Here is a 17,629-nt window from a genome sequence, read left to right as displayed (position 1 = left end):
TGAACTTGTGCTGCTGAAGGGGTGTGAAGTAAGGGTGGCTTTCCCTCGAGACACAGCGAGTCGGTATAACCAACAAGTGTTTATTGGCAATTCAGAATCTAACACTGCACTGTTAACCCTTGTGTCTCTTACTGCAGGGTGTAGAGAAACACCCTTTAGAACGGCACCGGGGAGGTGGGATTGGGTCGGGGTGACTGTGGTGTGTGCACAGTGCTGGTTGGCACTACCATGATTTTGTGCTCAAAGTGGAGAATGTGTTTCATCTGGGATGTGATGTGGTGGGTCGGCAGGAACAGAGAGTGAGGCAAGTGAAAACGCTTCAGTTGGAGGTTTCGCTACATAAGTCAGAGATCATTTTATTCTGAAATCACCTCTGCTCTGGAGCCAGGCTGAGAGAGCTGGGCTGGGGCAGCCTGGAGAAGAGAAGGCTCCTGAAGGGGAGACCTTAGAGCAGCTCCAGTGCCTAAAGGGGCTCCAGGAAACCTGGAGAGGGGCTTTGGGCAAGGGCCTGTAGGGACAGGCCAAGGGGGATGGCTTTAACCTGCCAGAGGGGAGATTGACATGAGCTCTGAGGCAGAAGCTCTTCCCTGTGAGGGTGCTGAGGCGCTGGCACAGGGTGCCCAGAGAAGCTGTGGCTGCCCCATCCCTGGCAGTGTTCAAGGCCAGGTTGGACACAGGGGCTTGGAGCAACCTGCTCTAGTGGAAGGTGTCCCTGCCCGTGGCAGGGGCTTGGAACTGGATGAGCTTTAAGGTCCCTTCCAACCTCAACCAGTCCATGAACCAAGCCTGGATACAGCCAATATAGGCAAGTGGAGCTCTGCAGGTGGATGACCACCAAGAAAAACCTGTTAACATCCCATAAGGTGTTTTCAAGCAGTTTCTGCAATAGTGGAGACTTATTAGGACGTTACTTACTTAATATTGCCTGCTTTTTCATCGTGGCTTGTTAGTGTGTGCTCAGAGCAATTACAGTGTTGTTCTGGTGAACTCCTATTTACTGTCACGGCAAGGTTGCTATGGAGATCTCTTAAGGCATTCCAATAACTTCCTTACATAAAGAAGCCAGTTAGTACTTTGGTTTTGTGTGTGACATAATGTGGAAGAATTATTAGGGATGGCAATTTAACATGAAACAAATTAAAACGAAAAGAAGGGGGGAAAGGATGGGTTACTATATGCAATTTTACCCATAGGTGGTTCCCAGTGATGAATATACAAGAATGAGCCTGACTGTTGAAATCCAGTGGTTAATTATGACATGGTGTATGGAAGTAGAAGGTTAACATTTATTCTAGGCCCAGTATTGACCCTCAGAAACCTGGAGAGGGGCTTTGGACAAGGGCCTGTAGGGACAGGACAAGGGGAATGGCTTTAACCTGCCAGAGGGTAGACTGAGATGAGCTCTGAGGCAGAAGCTCTTCCCTGTGAGGGTGCTGAGGCGCTGGCACAGGGTGCCCAGAGAAGCTGTGGCTGCCCCATCCCTGGCAGTGTTCAAGGCCAGGTTGGACACAGGGGCTTGGAGCAACCTGCTCTAGTGGAAGGTGTCCCTGCCCGTGGCAGGGGTTGGAGCTGGATGAGCTTTAAGCTCCCTTCAACCCAAACCGGTCTGGGATTTGATGATTCCATACGATTCTTGCCTCGTCAGTGAACGTGTCCACCATCACCAAACAAGGCCCATGGGGTGCCTGCTGTCTCTCTGCTGCTGAGCACCGTCCTCTCCCTGCAGTGGGCTCGGGGCACTGTGATGTCTCAGCTCCGTGGTCTCGGGGCTTGATTTTGATCTGGGCAGAAAGTGTTTTCTGTTGTCACTCTGGGAAATGCACAGGGAAGTTTCATGGGCACCCCCCTCCTGTTTATTTGTACTTTTATTTTTTATACTAAGTGGGGAAAACCCATCATTGTGAAGTCAACAGGAGTGTTTCAACCCAAATATTAAAAGACAAAGTTTATCAGAGTTGCTAGGACTTGGAATCAGGGCTGAGCAATAGGAAATAGAAGGCACACTTACACTTGGTGCTATTATCATTGCCCACAGTTGTGTTATATGGGAGAGGGGGAAAACCAGAGCCTGATGTATATTTATATGCAGTGATAAGAGGAATTTCAAGCTAAAGAGAATTTCAAGAGTGCGTTTTGGTTGTGGCTCCTCCTGAATGCAAGTGGCTTACTAAAAAAGTGTATGTAAATACCCATGGGAATATGTAAAGCCATCTGTGCCTTCTGCTGAGGGCTCTTTCCTTCACTCACACCGAGGTGAGTGCTCCGAGGGCTTCCTGCCCTTTCCTGATGCTGAGGGAGATTTCCGGCCGGTTTCTAAGGTTTCAGTGCTGCAGCCCCGTTAGTTGTGTCATGATTAATATTTTGTCTGGATCTCTGTTACCCATCCCTTACCTGCCCCTGCCAGAGTGCAGGGGGCTGTTTGCAAGGGGGTCAGTGCAGTCTGCTGGGCTTGTCCTACTTAGATTAGCATCAAGTTTTGAAGGCAAGTTCCCAGTTTTACAGCCCACGGGCTCCAGTGAACCAGCAATTCCAAGTGTGGACTCGGGGTCAGTTATTCATAGAATTGTGAATCCCAGCTTGAAGGGACCTCAAGGATCATATGGTCCCACCTTTCCAGGCACAGCATGACCTAGACTAAATGGCCCAGCACCCTGTCCAGCTGAACCTTAACAGCGTCCAACGCTGGGAAGTCACCACTTCCCCAGGGAGATTATTCCAGTGGCTGATTGTTCACATTGGGAAAAATTCTCCTCTTGTGTCCAGTGGGAATCTCCCCAGGAGTAACTTGTGCCCATCACCTTTTCCATGGGACTCCTTGTAAAAAGGGAGACTCTGTCTTCTTTGTCGCCACCCTTTAAATACTGGAACATGGTGACAAGGTCTCCCTGAGCCTTCTCTTCTCCAGGCTGAACAGACCCCGCTCTCTCAGCCTTTCCTCACCCACTACCCAGCCCTTGGATCACCTTTGGGTTGGGTGAAGTGACCGCGGGTGGTTTTGTCGCCCCTTCCAGGGAACAATCTCCATTGGAAATTCAATGGCTCAGCTCATACCGAGAGAAGCACCAGACTGGTTTGAGGAGCAAACTCCTGCTGCAAGGGCAGGAGGACGAGTGGGGCGAGGGGTGCCGGGGAGAGGGAAGCCCGTCCTGGGAGGACATGGGGTTTTGGAGCCATGGGGTGGATGTGTGCTTTCTCCTTGCTTGGGGCCATGCTGGTTCTCTTGGCCATGGGGCACCATCCAGCACGGTGGTCAGTCTGCCCCATGGCCTGCATGTGTTGGTTGACGTGGGTATAATAGAAGAGGCACTCTGACCCCTGCTGCGGCTTTCCAAGAAAAGCTGTTGTGTAAAAATGTGTTTCTGTGGCAAAACAAGAAAACTGATACATGTCTTGAGGATGCTTTGCTGGCCGGGCAATGGAGGGTGCCCCTGCCCGTGGCAGGGGGTTGGAGCTGGATGCGCCTTAAGGTCCCTTCCAGCCCAAACCAGTCTGTGATTGTATGACTCTTTCTGGACATGCTGGGCCCAGGGGCTCCCGCAGCCTGGGTATCACTGGAGGGACAGTCCCGGCTCTGCCTCCCCATCATGCTCATCCCTGCAGGGCCCGCGGGAGGCTGGAGAGCCCCGGCAGCAGCACACAGCGCCCGTCCCCATGGAAACGGGCGAGAAGCTGCAGAACCTGGGGGAACGTGCTTAAAATAATCCCTGTTTAACTGTGAGCGACGTGCGGGCAGGAGCGGGGTGACACGCACCCCGGGGCAGGAGCGGGTGACACGCACCCCGGGGCAGGAGCGGGTGACACGCACCCCGGGGCAGGAGTGGGTGACACGCACCCCGGGGCATGCAGCCCTCTGTCCCCCCGCCAGCCGCTGAGCGGAACTGGGGTTCACTGGTGAGCAGGGAAGGAACCGCGCTGGTGCCAAACCTGCCTCTTGCTCTGACGCGTTGTCCTGCAGCACCTCGTGCTGCCGGGCACCGGGTGCCTCCAGCTACAGCTTCAGGGAGGACTCTCGGACCCACGTCTCATCAGGAGCTTACACCACGCTCAAGTCAAGAATTCAGCCGTCACAGATTGCCAATCTGCTCACATTCTTCCTCTTTTCGATCTGATGGGAGTGAGATGTCCAGCTCCTCCACAGCACTAGGTGATAGCTTCTCAAATCAGGACTCTTCCCCGTGATTGTCTGTTCCAGGGGTTGGGGCCTCCAGGGAAACCAGGGCATGCTGCCAGACTGTCAGAGAGACAGGCACATGGGGAGCAAAGCCTGACCTCATCGTGCGTCCCCTACCACTCACCCAAACCCCTCCAGCCAGGTTTGCCCCGGGTCTGGGGACACCCCACTGCACTGCCAGGACAGGGGCCCTGGCAGATAGGACACTAACCCTAACCCAGGGAAGGGCTTCCCTCCCTCTCCTAAGGTGCTGAGTACCCTAACCCTCGCGCTGCTCCTCGCTGGGGCAGCCAGCACAGCGCGGCTGGGCCCTTGGTCCTGGTGCTGCCCTGCAGCATGGTCCCTGCTCCTGCTGCTGTGGCCGCTGTGCTCACTGCCTCGGCTGGGCAGGGGTTCCAGCCTGGAGCTGCAAACACTGATTTTGAAGGAAACATTCCTTTTGATGGGAAAGCTGTGGAATAACGTGCGGTGAGGCGGTTATCAGATCCCAAATACTGTCTGTGTAGGGCTGGATACAGATGTCTTCAGCTCTTGTGCTCTGCACATCACTTACTAAAGCAATCACTGATCAGATCACAAGGCAGACTTTTTTCCTAGCCTGGCTCTTGTGTGGCTGTGGGCTGGGAGCACAGATGCCTTTCCCTGTTATTTAACAACAAGAGAAAAAAGCCTTTATGTATTATCCAAGTGGCAGCTAAGTAAGTGAGCGGGGGGAGGAGGGAGTGGGAATCACAAGGAGGTGTCAGAAACGCTGTGTTTGGTGTTGTCAGCGGTGCTTTGGGGTTGCTTTGGATCTGGCTTCCCTCGGATCCATGGCTCTCTGTGGGTGCTTTGCCCAGGGACAGGCTCTCGCTGCCGCACGGCCCCAGCACAGCCCATGCTCCTGGTCCAGTACAAGGGTTGAAAACTTCTCCATCTGTGAAGCTTTCCAATGTGTTGTGTAACACAGAAGCAGGTTAAACTCAGAGAGCTCAGCAATTGCAAGTCATGGATGTGAGGGGTAATCTGGGCGATACTGGGTTGCTGGCTCCGTTTCTCCTTCACAAATAATTGATAACTTGCTGTCACTGGCCACGCTGGAGGCCGGGGTCTGTTCTCAACAGTGCTGAAAGAAACGTGGAGACAAACTGCTCTGTATTGTGCTGATGAAGGGGGACAAAATGTCTTTCTCCCTTTGAGCACTGAAAATTGCAGTTATGGAAAGCCGTTGCTATCGCTCGCCTAAGACCTTGCTTATACTCCACTTGTGTCAGCTTGAGAACATATATTTAAATCCTCTCATTTACAGCTGTTTACAAAACTAAGCCTCCTTTCATAGAAAAGAGTTGCATAAGCACTGGTAATTCCATGTTTCCAGCATTCCGTTGTTCTTTCCAGCCCTTGTAGGGTTTCCACGCTTCCTTTGCTGTTTTCCATTTACAAGTTCACTGTTAACAGAGGTGCAGATGGGGTCTGTGGTGGGGCTGTGCGGGGCTGTGCAGGCTCCTCTGCCCTCCTCTCACTTGGCCTCTTCTCTCCAGGAAGCTCCGTACCTACGTCTCCCTGCCTGGTGCGCAGTGGAGGTGCTGCCAGCACAGCGATGGGGTATGACCATGGTGTATGTATGAGAGGTCTAGAGAGAGATCAGGGTAAAACAACAGGCCAAGGGGAATGGCTTTAACCTGCCAGAGGGTAGACTGAGATGAGCTCTGAGGCAGAAGCTCTTCCCTGTGAGGGTGCTGAGGCGCTGGCACAGGGTGCCCAGAGAAGCTGTGGCTGCCCCATCCCTGGCAGTGTTCAAGGCCAGGTTGGACACAGGGGCTTGGAGCAACCTGCTCTAGTGGAAGGTGTCCCTGCCCGTGGCAGGGGTTGGAACTGGACGAGCTTTAAGGTCCCTTCAACCCAAACCAGTTTGGGATTCTGTGGTTCGATGATGAGGCTACAAGTTGTAGAGAAGTAATGTGGGGCACGGTGCAGTAGCGGAGGGAGGGCAGGGGTGTGTAAGTCCAAGGTGCTGAGTGTGCTGTGTGTAGAGGGATGTGCAGCAGGAGAGCAGCAGCGATGACCAACCTTTGGTTTGGCATTTATCTCCCAAATTAGAGGGAAGCGGGATAGCTCGCGAGTGGCTTCGCCTAAGAAGAACATAAATGTCAGTGTCCTCTTTCCCCCTCCCACTGTGCCTCAGGAATTAAATTGCTTTAGGTGACAGTTATGGAAAATTAAAAGTGCTTTTGGCATGTGGGAACAGGCGCTCCGAGCACTGCTCAGCAATGAGAGGCGACAGCGGGTGAATGCTGATGTGCTAATTCACAGTGAGCCCGTGGCTCAGGGTCTTTTCCAGCAGTTGGGACCAGCAAAGGGACGCAGGCACCAAAGGGTGCTCTGAATTCGGTGCTTGCTGCTTTGGCAGTGTGCACCAGACCCTGCCAGGCTGACCGCTGGCCATGCTGTGTAATTACCTTAGCCAGCAATGTAACGTATTACAGCTCAGCTGACAGCTCAGGGAGATGGTCGTTTTATTTATTATTCCAGAAAATGCACCAATTTGTTTCCAATGCCACCAGCCAAGAGCTGGGGGGGCCTCCTGAGGCTGATGGTACTTTCAGGTTAACCTGCAAAAGGCTGTTCCAACACAGAAAGTTACCTTGTTGTGCAGGGTTTTCCTTTCATTACAGCCTAGCTGTCTAAAGATGTAAGGCATCTTTTATATTTATAGGGGTAATACGCTGGTTACAGTGTGTTGGAACACTGGAGAACTTGCACTGAGTAGCTCTGGAGCAGAGCAGTGAGGATAAGACTACAGATGTGGCAGCATGGCTCTGTGCTACTAGTGCATTGCTTTGGGTCCCCTGTATCTGCATGGCCTCTACAAGGGAAAATACAGCTTTTGCTCAGGAAAAGCCCTGTCTTCATTTCGCGTTAGCTCCCTGACCAAAACCCACCCCACACCCTTGAAAACCCACCCACCCAAGCCCAAATCCACAGTGAACAAAAGATGGCATCACTGCTTCAGATCCTGGCTATGAGCTATGTCCTGTGGATTCAGAGGCGGCTGTCATGTGTGTTTCAGATACCTGGGATGGGGGGAAGGAAGGGAACAGGAAAACTCGGTAGTAACTGGGAAGAAACTTGCATTAGAAAGAAACTATCACAGTATTTCAGAACTTAACAGCCAAGACGCTTCCTAGCACTGGCATTTAATGTTGCTGGTGTATAGGTGGGATATTCAGTATAAGGGCATGTGGAGAAGTACTTACTTGGGCCCCCTTTCATGAAGAATTTCATGAAGTCACTTGAAGAATTCCCACATGTTTTTAGGTCTAGTGTCCGAGCATACTGACAAGGGTTGGAAGGAAGGGGCTTGGAAGGGCTTGGGCTGAAGCTCAGGTTCCTCCTCTGAGCAAGCAGCTCTCTGTGAGGATTAGGTAAAACAGAGGTGCTGCAATGAATGCTGATTACAGTTATTTAAATAGAGTCAACTTTAGAGTTGGAAAGTCCCTGCATTAGATGTCAGTTAATCAGGCAGGATTGCCAGGGTCAGTCAGGATCCTGCCAAATCTGTTTTCCACTGACCGCATGGGTAGCAGCACGGTGCCTGTACACAGCTCAGGAGTGTCTGTGTGTTCACTGAAACACGTTTTCCTTTTCCTTGCAAATGGCTTTTTATTGCTGCCACCACCTCTGCACTGTTTGAGGTATAGAAACCCCCTTCTGAGGCACTGGATGGCACACGTGCTGTGAGTGAGACCCTCCCCGTCAGTGCACGCTGCAGGCTCACACAGGCTGCTGCCCGAGAAGTGAAACCTGCTCGAGTGCAACCCATGGCTGCAGCGCGGCGGGATGTGCACCCGTGGTAGTGTGGTGAGATGTGCTGGTTGCAGCCCTCCCTCCCTGCCTATGCAGGCACAGCCACCTCCAGTCAGGCCATCAGCAGGTAAATCTCTTGCTGTCGCTGCCCTGATGGTGGCTGCACACATCATTACCTCCATGAGTCAGTGTGGCTTTGCTGTCAGAAGGTTATTACATGTCTTGTGAAAGACCTTTTTTAAATTACCTTGTAAAACAAGTGCCATATAATGTACTGGAAAGCCACATACTGCACACTCGCTTTATGTTTTACTGGTTCCCCAGTCTTAATGGACACTGGCAGGCAAGCCCAGAAAGAGGGAAGCACAGAAAATGATATATGTTGGACTTGGATTGTTTGCACTGTTGGAGGAGGTGGTTTATGCCTCACAGAAAATAAGGCTAAGGCTTGGTCCCAAATAATTTGCACTTTAAAGGCTCGATGCTGCATGTGGTAATCACATGAATCATTCATACACGTTCAAGCAGTCCCTATAATTTCATATTCAAACCTGATTCTAGATTTGCTCAAACCCTGACCTGCTGCTCCCCCAGCACAGAGAGCACTTGGCAGGACCTTGGTGCAGGCATGACACGATGACCCCTCCAGCCTTGTGTGTGCCCATAAGGGCTGGGATCTCCCCTGTCATTCCCGCTCGGTCAGACTGGCTGGTGGCTCCAGTGGTGCCCACAGCTCAGTGGCTCCAGTGCCTGCAGGGCCTGACCTTGACGTGCGTTCATTCCCTTCATACTTGGTTGCACCTTTAACCAGCAACAGGCACTACCAGGGGAGCCAGCATGGGGTTGAGCTGTTGCTATGGGCTCAGCACAGTGCTCCGCAGACAGCACACAGTGCCTGCTGGAGACATGAACCCCTGTTGTGGGAAGCGATGTGGATGGAGCAGCGAGAGCCGGGAGCAGGGAGCAGGCTTTGGCTGGGGCTTCCTCCCCAGTGTGTGTGTGCTTAGCTTGGCCCTGCAGCACAGGTACTGCTTGGTACTGGGACTTGGGAGTAGCTGGAGAGCCCTGAGGCTCAGGCACAGCTGGACAGGCAAGACAGGCAGGGTTCTGAATGGAGCTGGTGGGCAAAGAGAGGCTCACGTCGGGCTGCTGGTGGTGGTACCGTGCTGCTCTGCTCAGACATCACAGAATCATAGAACCATAGAGTGGTTTGTGTTGGAAGGGACCTAAAGCTCACCCAGTTCCAACCCCCTGCCACGGGCAGGGACACCTTCCACTAGAGCAGGTTGCTCCAAGCCCCTGTGTCCAACCTGGCCTTGAACACTGCCAGGGATGGGGCAGCCACAGCTTCTCTGGGCACCCTGTGCCAGCGCCTCAGCACCCTCACAGGGAAGAGCTTCTGCCTCAGAGCTCATCTCAGTCTCCCCCCTGGCAGGTTAAAGCCATTCCCCTTGTCCTGTCCCTACAGGCCCTTGTCCAAAGCCCCTCTCCAGGTCTCCTGGAGCCCCTTTAGGCCCTGGAGCTGCTCTAAGGTCTCCCCTTCAGGAGCCTTCTCTTCTCCAGGCTGCCCCAGCCCAGCTCTCTCAGCCTGGCTCCAGAGCAGAGCTGCTCCAGCCCTGGCTGGTCATGGCTCTCCATCTTTTGGCTGTGGCTAATTCAGGTGTTAGACTCACTGGCAGTCTGGACCCTGCCTTCAGTGGTCGGTTACTCCAAGGACAGCACCGTAACAGGGATCTGTGGTACTAACACCTTATAAAGCAGTGCCAGAGAAGGGCTCAGTGCTGGTGTGGTGCCTGGTGCAGGCGGGTGCGGGGCCCTGGGGCACTTGCAGTCGCTGTTCCTTGTGTTAAATTGGTTTTTATTGCCCGTTAAATGCCACAGCAGGAAAGCTGCAGGAAAACTGGAGGCAGGTGTCAAAACAAGAGGGTTTGAGGTGAACTCAGCCATTGATTAATGAATATTTTCAGCATGTTGTGTATTTTTCTACATGGCTTTCTGACAGAAAGATCAATGTGTGAAATTAGTTATAAAATGACAGGTTTCTGTTAACTAGAAAAATTGCTTCTGTTTATCAAAATGTGGAGTAGCATCAACAAACAATTCAGTCCCTGTTTGTCCCTCGGTACCGCTTGGGAAGTAGTTTTAGTTAGAGTTTCCTCTGCCATGGTTTGGATTTTTCCATGCACTTGGTTCAGCATCTCCAAAGGTGCTCCCGCCTCTCCCCAGAGGCCTCCATCCTCCTCTTCCCTGCCATGGGAATTCTCCTTTGCTGGCTCTTCCCTCGCTCTCTTGCTGAGGCTCTGGGAGTGTTTATTGCCATGGGCAAATCAGTGTGGGTGCAAGCGGGCAGCAGGGCAGCCCCGGCACCCGGAGGGGTAAACTTGGTGGCTAATCCTGTCTGCCATCCCACTGCGGGTTTGGGTCTGCTCTCTAGTTGAGTTATGGTCATTCCAACCCTAACTGTTGTATGATTCTATGACCCATGGCGCGCTCCAGCACGTTCCAGGCGGGCAGGCGCGTTCCCCGTGGTGCTCAGCATGCGCAGGTGCATCAGTGGGCTCTGTCCATGGGGTACATCCCTTCCGACACCTCCAAAATAAAGAACAGGGGGCACTGAGGGGAACACCGCTCCTGCCTGGGGTCAAGCCTCTCTCAGCACAAAGATCTTCAGGTATTCATGAATCTCTAGTGGCTCTTTCCTTACCCGATCTGTGTATGTGGCAAGCTTGTGTGACCAACAGCCACTCATTTATACTGGCTTGGTCTTAATTTTCCCTTCTCTGCACAAACAAGCCCCTTCTGTCACCCAGTGCCTTGCCCAGCCTGACATGTGGCAGAACACAGAACCGTGCGTGGGGACACCAGCAGCCACAGGGACACCCGGGAGTGAGCTGTGTCTGCCTTGGTGTTGGTGTTCACCACCCTCAGAGCCGATAGCTCCTGGTGCCATGTGCTGCCGCCAGGCTCACTGCAGTGCTCGGGGTGCTTTGGTTTCCTTCCAAACCCTCAGTGAGCCCTGGGCACTGCTGTCCCATGGTGTGTGCCCCTCCTCAGCTGTGCTTGTCAGAACAGCCTGGGGCAGCTGAGGAGCAGTGTTCCTCAGGCATGGACAGGAACAGGCTGCCCAGAGAAGCTGTGGCTGCCCCATCCCTGGCAGTGTTCAAGGCCAGGTTGGACACAGGGGCTTGGAGCAACCTGCTCTAGTGGAAGATGTCCCTGCCCGTGGCAGGGGTTGGGACTGGATGAGCTTTAAGGTCCTTTCAACCCAAACCAGTTTGGGATTCTTTGGTTCTATGATTAAAATGCTGCGGCAGCTCTGGGGAGTGGCACATCCATTGATCCCAGAGGAAGGTATTTTGGGAGCGCGTCGGCTGCTCACGAGCCGCCGGGACAAAGATAGGACCGTGCGCCTAAAATAGCGTCCTGGAGCAAACCCACCGGTGGCTGCTCTTGGGAAGCGGATCCAGTTTGTTTTCAAGCCATCATGGCAGTGTTGACAGGGCTGTCGCAGGGAAAGCTGCCTCAGCTGGGAACATGGAAATGAACTCCAAGTGCGATATACACACATGCAGATACCGCGCGCATTGCCATGGAAGTAAACAAAGGACTTGGGGGCTTTTAAGTAGCGAGATAACTGCTACCTGCTGGAGGAGAGGAGGCTTTATGTTGCTGCAGATCAGTGCTTACCCTCTTTTAACACTGTCTGTTGAGGATGCTTCTTTGGACCCCCATGCCATGAGGGCATCCATCACTGTGTGTGCTCCATGGGGCCATAGACACTGCTTGGGCTGTGCCAAGGTGACCTCTCCTGTGAAGCAGAGCCCTGCTATGGGGGGATTCATGGCTGGTGCTGGGGCAGTCATTAACATGCATATGTTAAAATAAACCACCAACCCCAAACCAGACATCAGCTGTATTTCCATGGTGCTAATCCATCTAGTAGCCAGGAGGTGAATCCAGCTGACCATGACCACCCAGCCCTTCTCATGAGGCTTTTCTTCTCAGTTTTCTTTATGGTACCCGACTGGAATGAAATGCTGTAGCAGAGACCCCCTTAAACGCTGTAATTGGAGTATGTGCAGGAGTACTTTATATGTGTTAAATAGCAAGAAAACTGCCTTTCATTTCTAAGTGTATCCTCCACTGCAGCTCTGGCAGATGAAATGCCTCTTGGACACCGCAGATGATGAGCAATGACAGAAGTGTAGCTGTAATTGAGCTGCTGCTGGGTTTGTGTCTGCTTACCTCATGTGGAAGCTGGATGGTTTGTGCTCTTAACCCCACAGGTTCAGCACTGTGGTGGAAGAGCAGACTGACTGACCTGGCTGTGCACGAGCAGCTTTTTGGGGTTTATTTTCTCCGTGTTCTGATAGTTGTCGCCAGCCACAGTGGAATAGCGGGAGGAACAAGGCTCTCTTTCATGTCCCACAATGAATTTGCTGGTGTGGCAAGTAGTAAAAGCCTCTTTTGATTCAAACCCAGAAGCAGCTGATTGTAGAAAATATTCCTGTGGACTCGTGGTTACAAAGAGTTCTTGTCTCAGGCCATTACACATGGAGCCTGCAGGAAACCCAAACGTTTCTGGAGTTTTTTGGGAAAGGCAGTGATAACCAGGAAACATAAATGGTAGAAGGTGTGAGACTGAATAGAATAATGATGGTTGTTCCCCAAAAGACCTGTTTTTTCAGTCTTAGACCTCTTAAAGGCTTTCTTGTAATGTGAATAACAATGGTAATGCTCAGTTCTGTCTTGTTCTCACTTGAAACCTGAGTGCTCGGCACCCTCATCTAGAGTGTAATAAAGGGTGGGAGAATGAGGCAGTGCTGGATGGAAGGCTTGAAGAGTGGCAGGAGAGCCACCAGCACAACTGCACTAATGTAGCTGTGTCATGGTAATAGCACTGAAATGGGAGAGAACTGAGCGGGGAGATGGTTCGTGCAGGGAGGGAGCTGCAGTTAAACAGACGTGAGGGAGCACAAGCAATAGCTGCTGTTCGGATGCAGTTGGGTCCCTGGGGACAGGACTCCTGCCCGCCTCTGAGCACGGTGCTCAGTGCCAGGGTGATGGTCCATGTGCCCACGGTGCTCCGGAGCATGAATCCCTGTGGTGCTCCACAGGAAGACAGGGAATTCTCTGCTCTGTGTCCAGGCTGGGTGCATGTGGCTTCAGGAGGATCAAGTCCCACCATGCAAACAGGAATTTATCCCCAAAATACAGGGCACTTTTCCTGCCCATGTGTGATCAGCCGCACAGCAGTTGCTGCTCTGAGCCTGATCGTTCCTTCACAATGCTTCAGCGTTTGTTCCTGCATAAAACATGAAGTTAAACAAGGAGGAGGTAGCTCCTTTTCTGCTTTGAGCAGCCTTTGTTGCTTGCTATAGGTACACAGAAAAAGCATGCCAGGTCTGAGGACCTTAGTTATCCGCAGCTACTGGATTTAATGTGGCTCACTTTCTTGGAAAAGCATTGTCAATTGTTAATATTGCGAATTTTCCTATTAATTAATGTTTAAAATCTTCCAAGTACGGTGTCAGAGCATTCCAAGGGATACAGCACTAAGATTAGCAATGGTCTCTCTACTTGGAATATTCTTGTAAGCCATTTCCCAGCTCTTTTAACACAACGCATCAGGTTTTTCCCCTTCTCCAAAGTGGCTCCGTCTCCCTAAGAGGCATTTGTGTGGTTGCGTGTCAGGAGTTGGGATGTTGTTGCAGCACGGTGCAGTGCGCTGGATTCCACGTTAGCAACTGGTGCATCTCACTATTACTCTTGCTGCTCATTATTAGCTATATTTCCATAGCAACGGGAAAGTCTGATGTGGACCCACCACTGCCGTGTGTGGTGCTGGGGATGCTCAGAGCTGAGGGCAGGATCCCCGTGTCAGCCCCTGCTCCTGGCTGGTCAGTGCTGGGAGCAGGGTTTTCTCTCTCCATTTGTCAGAGCTCCACCACAACCCTTCCCGTCTCACAAGAATCCATGGAAACACATTTTTTCTCATTTTACTCAACCAGACAGCACCACTCCTTCACTTTCATACAGTTCCTACTTGGAATCAGGCCTCTGAGCCACCCAGACACCCATCTGCACATGTGGCCGTACCAGGAGCTACCAAGGGTAACTGAGCAGCCAGGACAGGCCAGGCTGGAGCAGCTCCTGCCCTTCAGCACACGTCCTGACAGAGGAGTGTGAGTGTCCCTATTGCTCCCTTTGCTTGTCAGCCCGGCAGTGGTAATACAACCTGACAGCCCTTAAAAAACCATGAGTGGAGGATCTGTTCTGCAGTCTCAGGGCACTGCTTTCCACAGGTTGGCTGTTGCTATATAAAGAAATAGTCTGTTGTTTCTAAATTTACTCTGTTAATGTCACAGGGCATAAAGAATAGCAAGAATAAACTGATGCTTACGGCAGGGAGGGATGCGGGGAGCGGGCCCGGTGTGGCCGTACCCGTCTGGCTGGGCACTCTGAATGGTTCATTACTCAAGCCTGGAATTCCATATGTATGTATGTGGCTTTTGGCACTGCAGACAGGGCTCCTCTGTGCGGGGCAGTTGGCTCTGATTTTAAACAAAATCCAGACATTTTCAGTAGTTTTGGATAAACCAAAAGGGGAGCGGAGCCACACGTGGTGTCTGCAGCAGGAGATGGGATGGCCGTGGGGCTGCTGCCTTCCCACGCGCAGACGCAGCAGAGCTGGCAGCAGAGCCGGGCTGGCACACACTGAGGGGGTTTCATTAACATCCAGGCTGATGTCAATCCATGTACGTGGTTTAGAGGCCTTGGGACAATCCGGATAGAGGTGTCGCACCGCCCGGAGCTGTCTCTTGCCTCTTCTCTGCTGCCAGCAATAACCTTCTCAGTGGACAGGGGAAAGGTCAGATCTGTGACTGCAGTCAAGAATAATCATTACACGTAAGAAATGACTTAGGTTGCCATAAACAAAGAATCCCAGCCTGGTTTGGGTTGGAAAGGACTTTAAGATCACACAGTTACAGCCCCGTGTCACAGGCAGGGACACCTTCCACTAGGCCAGGTTGCTTGAAGCCTCGTCCAGCCTGGCCTTGGACACTGCCAGGGATGGGGCAGCCACAGCTTCCTTGGTTGACCTGTAAATATAGGCACATTTGAAAAAAGAAAAGTAATTCTCCTCACTGGGGTATGAGTGTAATGATATGAGCAGCGTCTCCTCAGGGCCCTCAGATACCCTCAGCTTGTTCCTCAGGTGGAGCTGCTGCAGGGAATGTGGTTGGGGTTGCTCTGATAGATCCAAGATCAGATTCCCCATGCCTACCACACGTGGATGCTCCATTCCCCAGGTTTGGGTTTTTAAGCCTTTTTGGGAAGCCCCAGTGGTTGCAAGTTCCTTGTGTACTAACATACAGCACATTTAGCACTGGATGTATCGCAGAAGTAGGTCTTGGTACAGCAGCATTCGGTAGCTGTGAGCTCAAGCAGAGCTGTTGCAGTATTGTCAAGTCTGTGTCCCACATACATGAATTCTTTCCTACAAGTGCTTTCGAGGATGGTGTTGGATACATCAGGATTTGGGGATGCACCAACCCTCAGACGAACTCTTAACTGTTCTGTTGGCTCTGGCCAGAGATGTTTTCTGGGTGGTACCAGCATCGTCCTGCAGTGATGCTCTGCAGGATGAGCCCCTTCTGGCCATGTCGGTTTGTCCTTGGTCTGAAGTGCCCCTTTGGTCGCAGTCCCCCTCTCTGTCAGTGCACGAGTGTTGGGTGTTGCAGTTGGCTGGTTGACTGGTGAGATGGGGTCCAGGAAGAAGAGACCCATTGGACTGTGGAGGAAGCACATGCTGAGCTGGGTTTGGACCTCCCAGACCGGGCTGTGCTCTGTGTTAGACTTGTGGTCCCCACACGCAGCACTGGGAGGATGAAGGGGTGTCGCTGTGGGTGCACAGTGGGACCATACAGCCAGTGCACTGGGAAATGAACAGGAGGAAGAAACAGATGGAGTGGGAAAACTGTACCTGGTTCTTCTGCTGTCTGCAGCTTCTGTTGCTTTTAGACATAATATTGTTTTAAACTCATCCGTCTCTGTTAGTGCCTCTGGCAATGAGGCTCTTCCACCAGCGCAGGGACCACACATCAAACCCGCAGCCTGTTTGTGTCCAGCCTTTGTGGTCTGTGTCATCTTAGGTGGCATTACAGGGTCACTGTGCCCCGAGTGGGTGACATGCACAAATCCCCCGTGGTTCTTATTGTCTGTGTGTGTCCAGCGCCTGCATGGGTGCTGTGGGTGCTGTGGATACAGTACGTGCAGAACATGCAGTGGTGTCTCACCAGTGGTGGGTTTGGTGCTGGGGACCCTCGGACCCACCGGTCCAGCCAGGACCAGCCTGTAATTAAACCACGCTGTGTTTGGAGGGTGGTGAGAAGCACCCTGCTGAGGCCACTTGGGTCCTGCTAATTACTGGCAGTTAATTACAAAGCAGGTAAGAGGAAAGCTCTTCCAGGGCCTCCAGTGAGAGTGAGGGGGGGTTGCTCGATCCGCTGCCATCCACCCAACACATTCATTTTCCTGTTTCCACTGCACATCTATATCAGCAAATGAGCAAAGTAAATGCTGCTTGTTTGTTTTGACAATTCCAATGCAGATTTAATTACGGTCCTTCTTCCTCATATACTGCTGAATGTTATGTGGTGTGTTTGGCGTAAACAAAGATGTTCTGCTAATGTGAGATATGGTTATTAGAGATACGCTGCCGCGCTGCAGCCTCATCCCTGCAGCTGAAGTCAGCCTGAGCCGGGTGTCCAAACTGCTGTGGCCTGCAGAGGAGCAGAAGAGGCTGTGCAGTCACTGGGAGTGACTGAGTGAACCTTTGAGAAGTGAGCAAAGGAAACTGAAACACAAGAGAGAGAGAAGAACACTTCTGTGTCTTCACTTAGTTTGAGTGAGCACCTTCAGATGCTGTAGTAGAATGCAATAGTTAAGTCTTGGAGTAAGTTCTCTGTTCAAAACAGTGGGTATCCTCAATTGGCACTGTGAAAAGGGCCTGATTTTCCTGCTAATCACTTCTTGCCTCGGAAGGATCTGTTTGAAATGGAAAGCCTGAGCCTATTGTGTTGATACAAAAGCAGCTGTAACGTGTCTTATGGTGGTAAATTGGCAATGACTTTGCATTTCATAATGAGTTAACAGGGAATCACAGTATCCACGTCTGTCAAACATCACTGGGTGTGCGGCGCTTGACACGCTGTGATTGAAGAACAGGGATTCCCAAAGCTCTGGGGTGGCACTTTCCATTCCCCCTCGCTCAGTCAGGCCAGTGATGGAGATGAGGATGAATTAAGGGTGTGATTTCCTTTCTGGACAATACTCTGGGGCTCCAGGGTGATCGAGGGAGGTTTAACACTGACCACACTGCAGATCTCCTATGCGGCACCCTAGGGAGCAGCCTGTATTCCCTGGCAGGGCTCTGGGAACTCTCCATTCCCAGTGATGGCTGCACTTTCCATTACATCTTGTCAGGAAGCCTCTCCAGGAGGTGTTTCGGGGGAGAAATGGTTTCTCGTCAAATTACAGAGAGTGTTTAATTAAATGAGTGCCCATTACTAATGCCAATAACAGAGATAAAATCCTTACTTCCCAAAGAGGCAAATCTCCAGGTTCTGAACAAAAATTTGCTTTTTAAAATAATAAGATAAAAGCAGT

The 17,629-nt window shown here is 51.9% G+C and overlaps 1 protein-coding gene across 1 annotated transcript in view; it reads left to right on the top strand.

The window, feature by feature from the left end:
* Positions 1 to 17,629, top strand: part of STK32C (serine/threonine kinase 32C) — an 86,284-nt gene that overhangs the window by 1,341 nt on the left and 67,314 nt on the right. The gene's annotated exons all lie outside the window — the stretch shown is intronic.

The sequence above is a fragment of the Strigops habroptila genome, chromosome 5 (assembly GCF_004027225.2).
Source record: "Strigops habroptila isolate Jane chromosome 5, bStrHab1.2.pri, whole genome shotgun sequence".
Taxonomy (NCBI): domain Eukaryota; kingdom Metazoa; phylum Chordata; class Aves; order Psittaciformes; family Psittacidae; genus Strigops; species Strigops habroptila.
The sequence above is the reverse complement of the archived record's forward strand: the minus strand, read 5'-3'. Positions and strand labels throughout refer to the sequence as shown.